At 38.8% G+C, this 20,184-nt stretch overlaps 1 protein-coding gene across 1 annotated transcript in view; it reads left to right on the plus strand.

The window, feature by feature from the left end:
- The first annotated feature begins 17,485 nt into the window (after window positions 1-17,485).
- The window catches only part of SCYL2 (SCY1 like pseudokinase 2), a 69,129-nt gene continuing 66,430 nt past the window's right edge, over window positions 17,486-20,184 (plus strand). Inside the window, exon 1 of the mRNA XM_042947498.1 lies at window positions 17,486-17,683. The gene's annotated coding sequence lies outside the window, so the exon portion shown is untranslated. The remainder of the gene's footprint in view (window positions 17,684-20,184) is intronic.

Raw genomic sequence — 20,184 nt, forward strand, 5'->3', positions numbered from 1 at the left:
GAGAGCGCAAACATAACTGTCTCACTGGTCAGTTTTCCTTGGAAAGCTGTTTTGTGTTACTATGAATAGGGAGGGATTGGCTAAAATGTTTTCTGGCTGATATGATTTCTCTTTTAGAACTAAGTAGTTTATATAAAAATTGCCATTTTTATTCACACATACTAAAGTTGGGAAGACTAATCTTATTTGTGTTTAACATTTGGTTTTTACTTAGAATAAATTGGAAAGGGTGGAAACTAAAGCCAATGTATTAAAGTGTTTTATGATCAGTATTATGTTGGCAGAAATGTATTATTTCACTCACAAAATGCGGTACCATTTTTAGGATGAAAAGAAATTTGAAGTTAACTTAGGGTTGGTCAAAAACTCTTGAGACAAATGTTAGTGAGTGTTTTGTTTTAAAAACTTTATATAGAGGCACACTTACACACAAAAAACCTCTTGTATAATCCACAGTAAGCATATTAAGGTGTTAAAAGCTACAGATTTCCAATTTAAGGAAACAGGTGGCAATGACATTAATGAATGGATCAGGTAGGCTTTGCTTGCAAACAGGAGAAACTCATTTGGGCTATCCTAAGCAAAACAAAATTTATCAGTGGGACAAAGGGGAGCTTATCAAATCTAAAGAAAAATGACCAGCAGCCTTAGGAAGGATGAAAACCAGGATAACCTTAGGAATGTAGGTTACAGAAACTGAGTGAGAGACAATCCTTTTAGAGCCCTGCCATCAAAATATCTCAGCTTCTCTATTTTCTATCTTATATAGTTATGCTCATAAATCAAATTCCTACCAGTTTCTTTATGCTAGTTACTATCATGCACCTATCCCATGGCTTCAGGGACTTTGACAGTACTACTAAGATAGCATAGAATAAAAGAAGGTAGTTTCCCAAAGGAAAATTAAGATGAAGAGACAGATGCTGATCAGAGTGAAAGAGCTGTTAATTACAATTTTATTTGGATCATGTTGGGTTAGGGCCTGGTCAGTCCTTCCTAGACTTAGGCTGGTTATCATTACAGAGTTGCAAGTAGAGTGTTTGTGTGATACCCAGTTATGAGCATATAATCTGAATAGTGTAGCAAGAAGATACTGATAGCATAAAATAAATTTTTGCAGCCATACAGTGTAACTGTTAGAATTTCAAGATGATGTGGTTGGAGGTTAAAAAAAAAAAAAAGGCAAATCCCCATTTATAGGGCTTTCCTTGACTTGTCAGGACTTCATGTTGGACAGGCAGAATACTTATCATCATTGACCAGGTGTTTTTCCTGTGAGGAACAAACATTCCTCAAAGATGCATTACCAAAACATGCCCTGGCCTTGAAGTCTTCTGTTATGTTCTGCTGAGAATGATTGTGTGTGTGTGTGTGTGTGTGTGTGTGTGTGTGTGTGTGTGTGTGCATATGCTTACTACAGTAAACTAATTTCTGTAGGCAGTGTAGGTATCATAGTGGTCATCTTTGAGACACTAAACATTCGTTTCTGAAATTAATGAACATAGTCCTTACTCCTCTATTTCTAGAGCATTGAAACTCCCTTCCATTTCAATACCTATCTAATTTAGAAAGCTTATTGCTAGAGATTTTGTTTTAATATTATACAATAAGTTGAGTTCAAAGAGAACCTTTAACATTATTTATAAATAATAACATTGAGGTGATGCATTAAAGATATCTATTATTTTGGAAAGATAGTCATAAAATCCTAATTTACAATTCATAAAAAGTGGGATGAGAACTTAGCCACATTAGAGTTTATAATTTTTTTTCAAGTTTATTTATTTATTTTGAGAGAGAGAACACAAGAGGGGAGAGGGGCAGAGAGAGAGCAAAGGTGAGAGAACCCCAAGCAGGCTCCCTGCTGTCAGCATAGAGCCTGATGGGGTCTGATCCCCCAAACTGTGAGATCATGACCTGAGCTGAAGTCATATGCTTTAACCCACTGAGCCACCCAGGCACCTCTAGAGTTTATTATTTTTTTAATGCAAACTGCATGCATGGAAATAACATGTTCCAGTGTTGGCCATGCATTATACTCCCCTTAAGACAATAAAGAATTAGGATTTATATCAATGAGTAAGATAGAACAGTCCTCTCAAACAGTTTTTTATCTTGGTTTTGAAATTTTTAATTTGGTGGTGTTTGTCTTTGCATAGCAAACTGATACTGTTCACCTCCTTCATGTCCCAAATCCCTTTAAACATTTCAGGTGGAGAAGGGAGGGAAGTAAAAGATCAGGGAGGAATACACAGGGAACACTTCAGTGCTATTTGTGATATATTATTTCTCAAGCTGGATGGTGAGCACACGGGTGCTCATTGTATTAGAATCTACACTGTGTATGTGAAATAGTTCACAGTGTATTTTGATAGAAGAGTAAATCTGTAAGTGACTCTAGGAAACACAAAGGGTGCTATTGATGAACAAAGTGGAAGAATTCCTAAAAGATGGAAAACCATGGCGTTAGATTGTTAGCGAATCAAGAAGAATATTCATGTCCCAAATCAGGGCAGGAGAAAGCTACTAAAGATAAAATAATTCCAGAGATACTTTAATGTCAGGGCAAATGTCAGGAGAATAGGAGATAATGGGTGAGCCATTAAAAGAATGAATTGGAAACAACTGAGCCCTACTCACTTTCTTGGAATGGAGGCTCAGCAAAAAGAGAAAGTGTAAGGGTTGGACAATCTAAATAGTTTTATATTCACTAAAGTCATCAGAGTAAAAGGAAAAAAATATTAAAGGGAGTGGTGGATTGTGGCACTCATCTCTGGCTAAAGATAGGAGCTCAGACCTCATTAGAAAGAAGTCTGACAGGGCAGGGCCCTCGGGCACTTAGCACACCTCTCTCTTGCTGAGGAAAGGCACCACAGTTAGAACTTAGATTCATCAACAGGTAAACAGGAATTCATTAAAAAAAAAAAAAAAAAAAAAAAAAAAAAAAAAAGACAACCAAGCATTAAACATTTGAGTGATACTTAAACACCACAAGAGGTACACCAAATCCAAAAAAAAAGAATGAACCCCTAAGGGAATAAAGTAAACTTTATACTATTCTCTGAGAGACTAATGAGGCAATTGTATCTATCACAACAGGTTACTATAACAAAGATCATAGAAATTAAAAATAGGATTACTTATGCTTAATTGATGGGTTGAATAGCAAAATGGACACTACTTAAAATTAAAAAAAAAAGAAGCTGAGGGAATTTTCCCAGAGTGTAGCACAAGTGAGCAAGCTCTAGGATGGCTGGGGAAAGAAGCTAGCCAACATTGACAATATAGGCTATGTTGTCCCCCTGATACTATGATCCTCTCCTATCGAGAGGCCTTTTGATGAGCTTGCACACAAAACACAAATAACCTCACACTTGGGGACCGTTCATCCACATAACTTCTTTCCTAAAGCTTCTAGTTCCCAGGTTTCTTGTAGTTTTCAAGTCTCTCATCCTCTGGTCAAACCATTAGCCATTATCCCCATCCAATATGTTCATGCACATTGGACAAGAGATGCCCCTCTTGGTTCTGCCCTCTGGGATCATTTCTCTTCCCCACTGCAGGTTAGGCATGCACAGAGCAGCATGTCAATGTCAAGCGGACGGTGGTATCTGCAAGATTGGACTCAGGCTGGACAAGTAAATTCCATGGGCTCACACTTAGAGCGCCTACTCTTACTGCACTGTTTATGTTTCACCTGGCCCATATCTGTGACCTTATGGAGGTTACCTAATACCAGAGAAAAAATTCAAACCTGATTTACAGGTGGTTCTATGTGATATGGGTAGTACCAGCCAGAAACACAGTGCTGGCACAGATCAATTGTTGAATTATACTCATGTATGAATCAGACAACAAGAGTTACCCGATAGTATCACTGGCCACAGAGTTAAGTGACAAGAGCTGGGGCTGCAATGCTAACTTGTTGGTTTTTATGTCAAAAAGCTTTCTAGCACATTAGCAATTGCATTATAAAGGCACTTCCAAATCCTCTTGTACAGAGTAAAGGGAAGAAAGATTTCTAGAAAAAAAGGTCTCAAGAAGGCCTTTCAGTCTTAAATATTCTCTATATAAATTATAAGAGGAGAAAAGTTTCATCTCAACATTTATTTCTCTGAGTTAGAAAATCTTTTATTTACCTGGGTAGTATCTGAGAATGTGCATAAGAAGTTAAACAGAGTCTTAAGCATTATGAATCAGACTGTTAATTCTCACAGAAATTTACTGAATGTTCCAACAGTAGGTAATCTTCTCAATGATTGGAGTTGGACTTTATTTATGCAGAGAAAAAAAGATTTTGCGTGTAAGTCCTCCCTCTAAATGGTCTAACCTAAAATCGAATGATAATACCCTTGGGAATTCTTTTTAAGTGGAATAACTGTAATTTGTGGAACTGTCACTAGGTGGAGTGGCACTGTTGGGTTAGGAATTCATGCCTGGGAACTTTCAAAAACCATTCGGTAGAAGTCAATTTGTAAACAAGTTCAGTTGAATAATGGTATGTATATATGTTGATCAAAACAAGCTTTATTAGGGAATGTTATAAGAAATTGTCATTCACTTCATACAATAGTAAAACATTTCAAGCATTGCTGAACAGTTCTTAGTAATTCCACTAATTCTAATTTGGATTTTGCCTAAATCCAGGGTGCTCACTTGGTAACATTTTCCCTTCTGAACTCAAATAGGTCAAGTAGTAAATCAAGCTCTCTGACACCAGAGCCCGTATCCTCATGTTACCTACCATACCACATGCATACCTTTGTATCTTTGATATTTCTGGTCCAATCTTAGAAATACAAATCTAAACATGTATATTTTTATTCTAAAAATTTGAAACAAAATAAAATAGGCTCAGAGGGAAGATGTTTCTTTAAAATTATATACAATCTTCTGAGCAGCAGATTGAAGGACATGGTAATATTCTTAATGCATTTCTCAAAGTCCCAGCCTTTCATAGTAATGGTAAGCAATGTTCACATAGAATATTAAAATGGAGACTTTACTAATAAGGAGACTCTGCCCTGCATCCCCTCCAATAAAGAGCATGTGGCTGCATGTTTCCAGGGTTTTCTGATCTCTTTATAACCACCCTCCCAGGGCTTCTACCAGAGGTATATTAATTTCCTCCTCAACTCAAAAAGAACCATACACAGATTAGGGTAGTTACATCTTCCAGTGGCATAAAATTATTTATTTTAGTTTTTTTTTTAGGGCATTAGTTAATGTTTATAAATTAAACAATTTGAGGACTCAAGGAAGTAGGTCTATTTTAGTACCCTTATTCATAGTAACTCTTTTATTTCCTTGCTTTATCATAGTCATTTATTTTTATTTTTTTAATTTTATTTTTTTTAATTTACATCCAAATTAGTTAGCATATAGTGCAACAATTTCAGGAGTAGATTCCTTAGTTTCCCTTACCCATTTAGCCCATCCCCCCTCCCATAATCCCTCCAGCAACCCTCAGTTTGTTCTCCATATTTATGAGTCTCTTCTGTTTTGTCCCCCTCCTGTTTTTATATTATTTTTGTTTCCCTTCCCTTATGTTCATCTGTTTTGTCTTTAAAATCCTCATATGAGTGAAGTCATATGATTTTTGTCTTTCTCTGACCGACTAATTCACTTAGCATAATACCCTCCAGTTCCATCCGCATAGTTGCAAATGGCAAGATTTCATTCTTTTTGATTGCCGAGTTAGTGCTGCTATAAACATGGAGGTGCACATGTCCTTTTGAAACAGCACCCCTGTATCTCTTGGATAAATGCCTAGTATTGCAATTGCTGAGTCATAGGGTAGTTCTATTTTTAGTTTTTTGAGGAACCTCCATACTGTTTTCCAGAGTGGCCGCACCTGTTTGCATTCCCACCAGCAGTGCAAAAAATCCTCTTTCTCTGCATCCTCGCCAACATCTGTCATTGCCTGAGTTGTTATTGTTAGCCATTCTGACAGGTGTGAGGTGGTATCTCATTGTGGTTTTGATTTGTATTTCCCTGATGATGAGTGATGTTGAGCAATTTTTCATGTGTTGGTTGGCCATCTGGATGTCTTCCTTGGAGAAGTGTCTATTCATATCTTTTGCCCATTTCTTCACTGGATTATTTGTTTTTTTGGGTGTTGAGTTTGATAAGTTCTTTATAGGTTTTGAGTACTAACCCTTTATCTGATAATATCGTTTGCAAATATCTTCTCCCATTCCATTGGTTGACTTTTAGTTTTGCTGATTGTTTCCTTCGCTGTGTAGAAGTTTTTTATTTTTATAGGGTCGCAATAGTTCATTTTTGCTTTTGTTTCCTTGCCCCTGGAGATGTGTCGAGTAAGAAGTTGCTGTGGCCAAGATCAAAGAGGTTTTTGCCTGCTTTCTCCTCAAGGATTTTTTTAAATTTATTTTTTAATGTTTTTATTTATATTTGAGAGAGAGAGACAGAGCATGAGCATGGGAGGGGCAGAGAGAGAGGGAGACACAGAATCTGAAGCAGGCTCCAGGCTCTGAGCTGTCAGCACAGAGCCCGACACGGGGCTCGAACTCACGGACCTGATCATGACCTGAGCTGAAGTCAGATGCTCAACCGACTGAGCCACCCAGGCGCCCCTCTCCTCAAGGATTTTGATGGCTTCCTGTCTTATATTTAGGTCTTTCATTTTGAGCTTATTTTGTGTATGGTGTAAGAAAGTGATCCACGTTCATTTTTCTGCATGCTGCTATCCAGTTTTCCCAGCACCATTTGCTGAAGAGACTGTCTTTATTCCATTGGATATTCTTTCCTGCTTTGTCAGAGATTAGTTGGCCATATGTTTGTGGATCCATTTCTGGGTTCTCCATTCTGTTCCATTAATCTGAGTGTCTGTTTTTATGCCAGTACCATACTATCTTGATTACAGCTTTGTAATACAGCTTGAAGTCTGGGATTGTGATGCCTCCTGCTTTGGTTTTCTTTTTCAAGATTGCTTCGGCTATTTGGGGTCTTTTCTGGTTCCATACAAATTTTAGGATTGTTTGTTCTAGCTCTGTGAAGAATGCTGGTGTTATTTTGATAGGGATTGCAAAAATAAGGCTTATTTTAAGGAAAAAATCAAAACACACCTAGTTAAAGGTCTAAACAGTCCCCATTGCAACCGAAGAGAAACTCTGCAGAGGACCGACCTGTGGGAAAGAGCAACCAAAACACAACAGCAAAAGGCACACAGCATATACCAGTAACACTTCCTGAAGCAACAGGCCATGGACAGTGTATGACCCCTTCTTAATATAGCATTACTCTCAGGAGTAGGAAACATAACAAGCTTTCAAAGCACACAAAAGACAGAAACCTAGACGAAATGACAAGATGGAGGAATTCTCCCCAAAAGAAAGATCAAGAAGAAATCACAACAAGGGATTTACTCAAAACATATGTATGTAATATATCGGAACAAGAACTTAGAACAATAATCATAAGAATACTAACTGGGCTTGAAAGAAGCATAGAAGACACCAGAGAAACCCTTGCTGCAAAGATAAAAGACCTAAAAACTAGTCAGGCTGAAATAAAAAATGCTATAACTGACATACAAAACAGACTGAATGTAATCACAACTAGGAAGGAAGAATCAGAGGAATGACTATGTGATAGAGAAGATAAAATTATAGAAAATAATAAAGCTGAAAAGAAGAGGGAAAGAAAATTATTAGATCACAAATACACATTTAGGGAACTCAGCAATTCTAGAAAGCACAATATTATCCATATCATAGGAGTTCCAGAAGAAGAAGAGTGGGGAAAAAGGACAGAAGGTTTATTCGAACAAATTATAGCAGAGAACTTCCCTGATCTGGGGATGGAAACAGGCATTCAATCCAAGAGGCACACAGAACTCCCTTCAAAATAAACAAAAACAGGTCAACATCAAGACATATCATAGTGAACCTTGCAAAATATAAAGTTAAAGAGAGAATTCTGAAAGCAGCCAGGGACAAAAGGTCCTTAACCTACAAGGGTAGACACATGAGGTTAGTAGCAGACTTGTCCACAGAAACTTGGTAGGCCAGAGGGAGCGGCATGATATATTCAACATGCTAAATGGGAAAAATATACAGCCAAGAATACTTATCCAACGAGGCTACCATTAGAATAAGAGACATAAAGGGTTTCTAAGACAAGTAAAAACTGAAGGAGTTCATGAACACTAAACAAGCTCTGTGAGAAATATTAAAGGGGAACCTTTGAGCTGGAAAGAGAGACCAAAGCAAATAAGACTAGAAAGGTACAGAGACAATCAACAGGAATAGTGACTTTACAGGTAATACAATGGCACTAAATTCATATTTATCAGTGATTACTCTGAATGTAAATGGGCCAAATGCTCCAATCAAAAGACATACAGTATCAGAATGGATTAAAAAAAGAAGACCCATCAATATGATGCATACAAGACACCTCTAGATTGAAATGGAATGGCAAAGCATTTATCATGCTAATGGACATCAAAAGAAAGCTGGAATACCCATACTTGTATCAGAAAAACTATATTTTAAACCAAAGATTGTAACAAGAGATGAAGAAGGGCACTATATGATAATAAAGGGGGTCTATCCAACAAGATCTAACAATTATAAATATTTATGCCCCCAACTTGAACACCCAAAAATATAAATCAATTAATAGCAAACATAAAGAAACTGATTGATAATAGTGTAATAATACAATAGTGGGGACTTTGGGGCGCCTGGGTGGCTCAGTCGGTTAAGTGTCTGACTTCGGCTCAGGTCATGATCTCGTGGTTCACGAGTTCAAGCCCTGCATCGGGTTCTGTGCTGACAGCTCAGAGCCTGGAGCCTGCTTCCGATTCTGTGTCTCCCTCTCTCTCTGACCCTCCCCCCCATTCATGCTCTGTCTTTCTCTGTCTCAAAAAATAAATAAATGTTAAAAAAAATTAAAAAAAAACAACAATAGTGGGGACTTTAACACCCCACTTACGGCAATAGATATATCATCAAAGCAGAAGATCAATAAGGAAACAATGGCTTTGAATGACATACTGGACCAGATGGACTTAACCGATATATTCAGAGCATTTCATTATTAAGAAGAATACATATTCTTTTTGAGTGCACATGGAACATTCTCCAGGATAGATTACATACTGGGTCACAAATCAGGCCTCAACCAGTACAAAAGGATTGAGATCATATTATGCATATTTTCAGACCACAACACTATGAAACTTGAAATCAACCACAAGAAAAAATTTGGAAAGACCACAGATACATGGAGTTTAAAAAGCATCCTATTAAAGAATGAATGGGTTAACCAGGAAATTAAAGAAGAAATAAAAAATACATGGATGCAAATGAAAATGAAAACATAATAGTGCAAAACCTTTGGGATGCAGCACAGGCAGTTATGGGAAGTATATAATAATATAGGCCTTACTCAAGAAGCAAGAAAAGTCTCAAATACACAACCTAACCTTACACCTAAAGGAGCTGGAAAAAGAACAGCAAATAAAGCATAAAGCCAGCAGAAGAAGGGAAATAATAAAGATTAGAGCTGAAATAAATGTTGTTGAAAAAAAAAAAAAAAACACAGTAGAACAGATCAATGAAACTAGGAGCTGGTTCTATGAAAGAATTAAAAAAATAGATAAACCCTTAGCCAGACGTATCAAAAAGAAAAGCGAAAGGACCCAAATAAATAAAATGAATGAAAGAGGAGAGATCACAATAAACAATGCAGAAATGCAAACAATTATGAGAGAATATTATGAGCAATTATATACCAACAAATTGGGCCATCTGGAAGAAATGAATAAATTCCTAGAAACATAAAAACTACCAAAACTGAAACAGAAATAGAAAAATTGAATGGACCCATAACTAGTAAAGAAATTGAATCAGTAATAAAAAAATTTCCCAACAAACAAGAGTTCAGAACTGGATGGCTCCCCAGGGGAATTATACTAAACATTTAAAGAATAGCTAAAACCTGTTGTTTTGAAGCTTTTCTAAAAAATAAAAAAAGGAAGGAAAAGTTCCAAACTCATTCAGTGAGATAGCATTACCTTGATTCCAAAACCAGACAAAGACCCCCTTTAAAAGGAGAATTGCAAACCATTATCTCTGATGAACATGGATGCAAAAATTCTCAACAATATATTAACAAATCGAATCCAACAGTACATTAAAAGAATCATTCACCACGATCAAATGGGATTTATTCCTTGGCTGCAGGGGTGCTTCAATGTATGCAAATCAATCAACGTGATATACCACATTAATAAAAGAGTAAGAACCATATGATCCTCTCAATAGATGTAGAAAAAACATGACAAAATACAGCATCCTTTTTTTTTTTTTTAATGTTTATTTATTTTTGAGAGACACAGAGAGACAGAGCATGAGCGGGGGAAGGGGCAGAGAGACAGGGAGACACAGAATTCAAAGCAGGCTCCAGGCTCTGAGCTGTCAGCACAGAGCCCACGTGGGGCTCAAACTCATGAGCAGTGAGATCATAACCTGAGTCTGATGCTTAACTGACTGAGCTACCAGGAGCCCCTACAGTATGTATGTATGTATGTATGTATGTATGTATGTATGTATGTGTATATGTGTGTGTGTGTGTGTGTGTGTGTGTGTGTGTGTGTGTGTGTTGGGAGAAAGAGCAAGGGAGGGGCAGAGAATTCCAAGCAGTCTCCACGCTGTCAGTGTGGAACCCGATGCTGAGCTCTAACTCATAAACTGTGAGATCATGACCTGAACCAAAACCAAGAGTTGGATGCTTAACCAACTGATCCACCTGGGCGCCCCTTTATAGCATCCCTTCTTGATAAAAACCCTCAAGAAAGTAGGGATAGAAGAAACATACCTTGACATCATACAGGCCACATATAAAAGACCCACAGTGATCACCATCCTCAATGGGGAAAAACTGAGAGCCTTTCCTCTAAAGTCACCAACAGGATAGGGATATCCATTCTCAGCATTGCTATTGAACATAGTACTGGAAATCTTATTAGTTTCAGCAATCAGACAACAAAAGAAATAAAAGTCACCCAAACTGGCAAGGAAGAAGTCCAACTTTCACTCTTCCCAGATGACATGATACTCTATGTAGAGAAACCTAAAGACTCCACCAAAAAATTGCTAGAAGTGATACATGAATTTAGCAAAGTCGCGGGATATAAAATCAATGTACAGAAATTGGTTGCATTTCTATACACCAATAATGAAGTAGCAGAAAGAGAAATCAAGGAAATGATCCCATTTACAATTGCACCAAACCCCAGAAAATACGTGGGAATAAACCTAACCAAAGAGATAAAAGATCTGTATGCTGAAAACCTTAGAAAGCTTATGAAAGATATTGAAGACACAAAGAAATGGAAAAACATCCCATGCTCATGGATTGGAAGAACAAATATTGTTAAAATGTCTACACTACCCAAAGCAATCTACACATTTAATGCAATCCCTATAAGAATATCAAAATAACAGCTTTCCTTCCCTACTGTGTCTTATTTATTTGTTTATCCTTCTAAGTCTCAGTTTCCCCTACTATAAAATGGGAGTTTTACCTCTTACTTTACAGGCCTATTGTTAGATTATAAACAATGCATATAAAATGTTTAACAAACTGCTTAAGAAAGGGAAAGGGTAGGGACGCCTGGGTGGCTCAGTCGGTTGGCTCAGTCCATGATCTCATGGTTTGTGAGTTCAAGCCCCACATCAGAGCCTGGAGCCTGCTTCTGATTCTGTGTCTCCTCCGCCACTCATGCTCTGTCTCTCTCTGTCTCAGAAATAAATAAACATTAACAAAAGAAAGGGAAAGGGCCAATGACTGGAAATTATTTTTATTAGCATATTTACTGATAAATTACATCCATCTGTAGTTGGGAATTTCTAGAGGTACCCTATATCCTCAGGGGAAAGTAGTAGGACAGTTGGGTTTTTCATTTGTAGTAGATAAAAATCACTTTTGTTTGGCTCTTCTGCCTGTCCACTGGTCTTCCTCAGAGTTATCTTCTAGTCCCTTTTCTCTTCTTATTACCTTTCCTTTGGGCCCCTTGTCTTTCCCTTATCACACTTTTCCTAACTGCTGTTGATATCTTCTGCACCTCCAAGGTGCAAATTAGGCTTGTCCTGCTTCTGTCATGGTTTGACTAAATGCAGTAAAAGATGTAACCATTAATGAATTGGGTATGTATCCCTTCTGATTGTCCTGGGTCTGGGGCTCTTCTTTGCACCTTTTGTGTCATCAGAAGGAGAAAAAAAAACACAAGTAAGTAGGTGAAGTAAATAGAGAAGAGGAGTAGAGCAACAGGTTGCCTATTTTTTTTTCTGAAAGGTGAAGGTTAGGGAGATGTTTGCGAGGGAGGATGGACTGGAAAAAGTAAATGCTCACAAGAAGATGGTCTAGGATTATAAATAGTAAGGAGTCTATATGTCTTTTTTTCTGGTAGTATAGACTATAGCACCTCCAGTTAATCTGCTCATGGTCATTGTAAAAAATAAATGTTATTGGATCTATGTTGCCTCACCTGTCTTGTCTGATATAATCGCTGTGTAGAAGGAAACTCTTACAGAAGAGCAGAAAATCAATACACCAAACACAGTACTTTTATCATATCTGAAAAGTCAATTCTTGGAGATCAGTGGTTACCAGGGGTTGGGGGAAGGGAAGGATGAATAGGTGAAGCATAGACTTTTAGGTCAGTGAAACTATTTCTGTATGATTCTCTGATGGTAGATACATGTCATACATTTGTCAAAACCCACATAATATAAAACACAAAGAGTGAGTACTAATGTAAACTATGAACTAATGTAAACTTGATAATGATGTATCAATGTATGTTCACAGATTGTAACAAATGTATCGCTTTGGTACAGGACGTTGATAGTGGGGAAAATATACTTATGGGGGCAGAGGATATATGGGGACTCTACTTTCTGTGCAATTTCTGTGCACTTTTTCTGTGAACCTAAAACTGTTCTTTTTAAAAAAAATTTTTTTTTAATGTTTATTTATTTTTGAGACAGAGAGAGACAGAGCATGAATGGGGGAGGGTCAGAGAGAGAGGGAGACACAGAATCTGAAGCAGGCTCCAGGCTCTGAGCTGTCAGCACAGAGCCCGATGCGGGGCTCGAACCCATGAACGGTGAGATCATGACCTGAGCCGAAGTTGGACGCCCAACCGACTGAGCCACCCAGGTGCCCCTGAAACTGTTCTTAAAAAAATAATTAAAATATCAGTTCTTCCTGAAAAAAAATTATGAAAAATGAAATTACCTTCTTTTGAAAGTGAGAGAACAGGTTTGTCACAGGTTTGTGATATTTGGAGGTATAACCACATTTCCACTTACTGTATGGATAATTTCTCAATTATTTATTTTTATTTTTTTTTAATTTGAGAGATGATGGAGGTGGTGCAGAGAAAAAGAGAGAGAGAGAGTGAGAGAATCATAAGCAGGCTCCACACTTAGCTCAGAGCCTGGTGCTGGGCTCAATCCCACAACCCTGGGATCATGACCTGAACCAAAATCAAGAGTTGGATGCTCAACTAATGGAGCCACCCAGATGCCCCAAGTTCCTCAATTCTTGTGCTATAGGATTCCAAATCATTTCATCTCCTGGTCTGTTAAGAAATAATATGTGGACTTTTCTATTATATTGTATAAGGGATCAAAATTTCAAATATATGTTTTAACTTATTGAAACTTATTTAGACATTCCCTATTTTCACAAAGGATTTCATGGGGATAACAATAAAAAACACAAGTAATACATTTATTAGATAATAGGATATCACCAAAAGAGGACCAGGTAGGGTTGTAAATAAAGAGAAAGAATATATGCTAAATGTAAAGTTAACATTTTTGCAATGATTGAATAGAAAACTTTTGTTCTGAGTTCCCACATACTGTTGGCTCTTTTTGCTTTGGCTAAGTCATGTTTCAAAATTATAAAGCATACAATTCATCAAAGAAGGTAAAAGTTTTTCCTTCTATAAATTCTGAAAAAAATTATGTGGTAATGTCTTCCACAGCAGTTTTAGAGCAGACATGGACATAGATTAATTTCTACACAGCTTTTCTTTTACTGGCTTCTGAATAAAATGGAAAGTATAACATTTAAGTTTAGCTCAATGAAGACTGTTCTGTCTGAGTCTAAATACAATATATTATAGTATTTTGGTTAACACTAACCTTAAATATTTCTTTGCTCTTATTTCATCAGTTAACCCATTCCCAGCATGCTTTTTTCTTTTGCAAAAAAAAAAAAAAATATATATATATATATATATTTTTATATATATATATATATATATATATATATATATATATATGATGATTTATTGCCTAGAAACTTGTTGGGACTACTGTTTTAATCTTCAAATTAGAGTTCCTTTTCATTTTTCAGTAGCTTCATTCCTACTGGTTCAAGTACTTGATGATTCGTTAGAACTTGGCAAAGACAAACTCCTTTAAGAGGAGAGGTGTCATTACTACTTTAGCACATGTTTTGCATAAGATGACTTGATGCTACACCAACAGCATCAGAGCCAGTAAAACAGTCCTTGTATGTTCGTCAATGATGCTTCTTTTTTTATTTCCACCTGAGTCTGAAGGGAGTGAATAATATCATCCCATAGCTGAGTAGCTTGAAAGGACTAGAGCATCCTGAAAAGAAAAGAAAAAAATGAATAAACAGGTTTCTTACAATTTAGATTACACAAAAATATGTAAGTTTCCCAGTTTTGACAACCTTATGCTTTTGTGTGGCATATCTGTTGCCAGTCTCTCTCTTGTTTCTTCTCCTCCCATCCTATGTAAACCATAATTTATTTACTAACCCTGCACCATGTTTGTCTGCCAATAAAAACAGAGTAAATCTAGGAACTTGCTTTACTGATATCAAATGCATTATTATGTGAATTTATATAGCCTTAATATTACATGATGACTAGCTATACTTAATCTTGAAGAATACTTTTTAATTTTTTTTTTTACATTTATTCATTTTTGAGAGACAGAGCACAAGTGGGGGAGGGGCAGAAAGAGAGGGAGACACAGAATCCAAAGCAGGCTCCAGGCTCTGAGCTGTCAGCACAGAGCCTGATGCGGGACTCCAACTCATGAGCTGTGAGATCATGACCCGAGCCGAAGTCAGATGCCTAACTGACTGAGCCACCCAGGCGCCCCTGAATAATACTTTTTTAAGAAAATATTTAAAAGGAATGCACACACACATTGGTGTCTTAATTATGACAGACCTGTGGCTTCGTGAGGCTCTTTTCTTTTTCTTTTTGCCTTTTTTGACCAATGGCAAGCCCTTCATGAAAGAGATCTAGGGCAAGCAGCTGAATAAAACTAATTGATTTATCTGCCAGTTGATCTGTAAGAAAAAAGTTTGTGAGAAATAATGGAAACCTGAAAACAATAAAAATGTCCATCACCTGGGGAACATTTAAATAAATTATGTCATAGCCTCACTGTGGAATATTTAACAGCCAGTTTGGAAGAATGAGATTTATAGCATGGAAGGATTTCATTAAATAGAAAAAACAAAACAAAACCAAAAAAACTTGCTAGTTTTTTTGGAGAATGTGTATACCATCATCTTAGTTATATATAAATGAATTCTTGAATTACATACAAGTATATGTAAATAAATAGAAAGGTATAGAAGGCTAACCTTCAAACTATTAACCTTTGGGAAGTAGGTTTATAATGAAAAAGGTTGTTCATTTTTTATTCTATTTATTTGTGAGCTTTTAAATAATATACATACTTTTTTCAATTAATTGGAGACAGTAAAATTTTTCATTGAGATAAACCCACATACCACAAAATTCACCTTTATTTCTTTTATTTTTTAATTATTATTATCTTTTAGTAGGCGCTAATGCCCAACATCGGTGTACTCATGACCCCCTGATCAAGAGTCATGTACTCTACCAACTGAGCCAGCCAGGCACCCCAAAATCCACCCTTTTAAAATGCACAATTCAATGGTTTTTCAGTACACTCACACAGTTGTGTAACATCACTATTATCTAAATCCAGATCATTTCATCACTTCAAAAAAAACCGTCAGACCTTAGCAGTCACTCCTCATTCCTCTCTACCCCAGTAAAATTTTTAAAATAACTTTCTTTTGTTTTAAAATTTTTAATGTTTTATTTATTTATGAGAGAGACAGAGTACGAGCAGGGGAGGGACAGAGAGAGTGGGAGACACAGAAATGGAAGAAGGCTCCGGGCTCTGAGCTGTCAGCACAAAACCGGAAGCAGGGCTTGAACCACCAGATCATGACCTGAGCTGAAGTCAGACGCTTAACCGACTGAGCCACCCCAGCGCCCCTACCCCAGTAAATTTTTAATTAAACAATTTTAAGAATGATAATGGGATAAGTTGAAACATGTAGATTGTTGTTTCTAGGTCTTTTGTTGTTAGAATCCAAGAATTTAAGCTCTCTCCTCCTTTGGAAACAGGATGCCCAATTTTGCATAATAGTCTGATGTTTATGACAAAATGACAGAAATAAAAGTCCATCACCTTCAAATGCCTTTAGTAACAGAAGCTGTCTATCCTTTAAATATTAGCCCAAGACCCTGTGGACAATGCGGAGACAGGAGTAGGGGACAGAGGGTGAATAGTGGAAAGGGAGGAATTAGAGGAAGAGGGGACCAGGGAGTGATGGGCGAGTAGGGACGGGGGTAGGGTGGAGTGGGGTGGAAAAGGCTAGGAGTCTATGATCGGTGCAGACAAGGGTGTGGCCATCTGCTTCTCTAACTTTCATTAAATAAGTAGTCTAGGTTAAGGAAATAATTCTCCTGCTTGCCACCTCGTACTTTAATCCTTTGTTGTTCTGAGTGCAGCCTGCTGACCAGCAGCAGCATTGGCGTCATCTGGGAACTTACTAGATATGCGGAGTATCAGACCCAATCCCTGAATCCAAACTACATTTTAACAAAGTCCCCAGATGATTCGTGTGCATATTCATGTTTGTGAAGCACTGCTTTCGTGGACACCTTGGGCAGAGCAGCTCCGGAAAAAGCCGAATAGCGAGCGATTCTTTACCGCGGACCAGACAGCAGGTGGGCTGAGAAAGGGGCGGGGTCAGGAAAGGGCTGGCCCTCAGGAGGCAAGTCCAAACCACCCGCTCCTCTCAGCTGCCCTTCCTTTCAGAACATATTTGGTTAGGATCTATAGGGCTACCTGTCCTCCTTTTCCGGCAGAAGCCACCTTTAGGGCTAACGAAACTCTGCTCGCTCGGTCCTGGCCCCGGAAGCCTACTCCGGCTGCCAAGGCTACGGAATCGCGGAGTCAAAAGGACCGCCGTCAGCTAGCGCTCGGGTTCCTCCCCTAGCTCGTAACACCGCCCCCACCTGGCACTCGGTGGGCGGGGCCCAGGGAGCGTAGGCCCCGCCCCTCCAAGCCTGACGGAAGTGACGTCATGCCCTGGCCGGCCGGTCTTTCGGTCTTCTTCCCCCTCCCGTACTCTTCCTCCCCAGTCCCTCCCCTCCCCTCCCCCTTCCCTCCTCCGGCTCCAGCCTTTGAGGCCGCGCGGGTGGAGAAGGCTATGGAGTAAGCCGGCGGCCGCGGCAAGGCTCTGAGGCTGAGCAGGGGCAGCCAGGAAGCGTTTGGGGGGGCGGGGGAAACGAGCCCCAGCACCGCCCCTCCGGGGAAAGAGGGAAGAGGTGAGTGACCGCCCACGGGCACAGGGCGATCTCCTTCACCTGCCACACTCCCATCTGGGCTCTCAAGGCCAGCAAGGAGGGTACGGGGAAGGACCCGCACCCGGGGTAGGCCTCCAAGGCCCTTGGAGCTGGTGACTGTTGCCTGGTGACGGGCCTGCCGGCTGCGGGCCGGGACGGTGGACGCCCGTGTGTAGCCGAGCTGGGGGACTGGCGAGCTCCGGGGAGGGGATCCGAGAGGCCCGAGTTCCCCGAAGAGGCCTTGAGGCGACGGGAGACCGGGGCCGGAGCCATCTGTGGGAGGGAGAACCCTCTTTCAGGCCTTGGAGCTCGGGTTTCCGTGGTGGAGATCTTGGTTCCCTTTTGGGAAATTGGATACTACTCCGCGACTGGGTGAGACCGCTCCAGTCAGTTCTGAGGTCTGCACCTCATTACCTGGGTTACCAAACAGCGCCCTACGGCCCGGCGTCCTTTTCAGACAGTAGCTCTAGTTCTGGAACGGAAGGTTATTGTGGGTGAGGTGGGTGGGGCAGGTGTTTTGCGAAGACTAACACTCCCCTCGGTGGCTCCCTCACTCTTCTTTTTCTAAGCGGGAGAGAAAGGGTGGAGGAAGGTTTAGATCCGTAAAGCTTGCAAAAACTTCTTGGGATCCGACTGAATACATACCAGTACTGTCAGGTCAGCCCTATGACAGTCTTCATGAGACACTGCACTCGAGCCACTTAAAAGTGCCGTGTCAATAGTGACTTAAAATTGTAAGTGCAGACTAGTTTTTTGTAGATCAAATTCAGGAATTATTTGTATGTTGACTTTTTTTTTTTTTTTTTTTTTTTTTTTTTTTTTTTACAATTTGGATTCTGTGAATAATAATTTTTTAAAGTAGCGTTTGCATCCCTCTCCATTCCGGAAAATTAACATAGTCTAACGAAAATGCTCCAGACCTGCCTGTCACTTTAAAAGCCAGTTGTATTCTGGTAATGGCTTGAAAGTCAGGTACTTGAAGCTTCCTTCTTTGCAGGCTTTTTTTTTTTTTTTTTTGGTTTGGCATTGTGTCTTATTCTTTAATATAAAAATTTTAATTTTAAAGTTTAAATATGGTTTGTCATTTTTAAACTAGTCATAAAAGAAACTTTTGGAGGATTGTTGTCAAGGAAAGGAACCTAATGGAAGGTAAGGACCTTCATTCTTTTCAGATCCACTTTACACACATGCTGAAACCTAGTCTTCTAAGATCCGTAAACATGCAACAGAAACAGACATGTATCATAGAATACTTCTGAACAAATCAATTATCATTAGGAATAACTACCCAACTCACATGTTTGAAATTCATTATTTACCCCCCGCCCCCCCAAAATAGGTCGTCTTACTGTGTTTAACTCAGTGACTAGCTTCATCATCCATCCCTTTTTGTAGGAGTAGAGTATGACATCTTCCTGTCTCTCATGACTCATATCACTCTCTCTTGATGTCCTGTTAATTTGGCTTCTTGAATATGTCCACTCTTCATCGTCACTACTAGTACTCTCATTCCAGCCATCATCATCTCTCATCTGAGGTATAACCAGCTTCCTCATTATGGTCTACTTGTATTTTCTGTGGCCTGCTCTGTAGTTTTCCACACCAGACTGAGTGACTGTTTCAGAATGCAGATCTAATCACATTGTCTTCATGTTTAAAACCCTTCAGTGGTTTCCATTGTTTTTTAAGAGAAACTAACATCCTTAACAACCTGTTTGGCCTCCCAGTTGCCTTTTGAACCTCATCTCCACAGTGCTTTCTGGCATTCCTTTCTCCCCTAGTCACCTTGTTCTTTCTGTTCTGCTTCAGGTACATGGCTTTTGGTTATGATGCTTCCTCTGCTTGGAAGTGCGCTTCTTTTCCTTTTCATCCAGTTCAGGGAAGACTTTCCTGGTTCAGGGAAGACTTTCCTGGTTAAGGTAGAGTCTCATAATTATATGTTCACATGACACCATTGCAGAGTTGCCATATTTATTAATACTTAATAAATTAATGAGATGTTTCTCATCTGATACTGTGTAAGTGCTTAATAAATGTTTGTTGAATGAGTGAATGAATGAATGAATGAATGAATTCAGTGCTTACTAAATGTGCCAGGAATTGTGTTAAACATTTTATGTGTCATCATCTTTAATCCTCTGAACAACCACATGATATGTGGGTGGCATTTCCCCCTTTTTATGGATTAGAAATAGTGTTAGGGAGGTAGTTGGTGGTTACAGTGCTAGTAAGTATTAGAACAGGCATTTGAACCCAGGTTTCCTTGCCACTGAAGATTGTGTACTTAGTCATATCACATTTAATTCTCACACTGTGCATCAGAACACCTGAGGAGCTGCTCAAAATACAAATGCTGCCCTGACTGCACATTTATAGGTTCTGATTCCAAAGGTTTGAGACGGTAGATAGGCATCTATGTAATTAACAAATTATTCAGTCCTTTGGATGTTATTAGATGAATTTAGATGTTCATCAGAGTTTGA

This window comes from Panthera leo, chromosome B4 (assembly GCF_018350215.1).
Source record: "Panthera leo isolate Ple1 chromosome B4, P.leo_Ple1_pat1.1, whole genome shotgun sequence".
NCBI lineage: Eukaryota > Metazoa > Chordata > Mammalia > Carnivora > Felidae > Panthera > Panthera leo.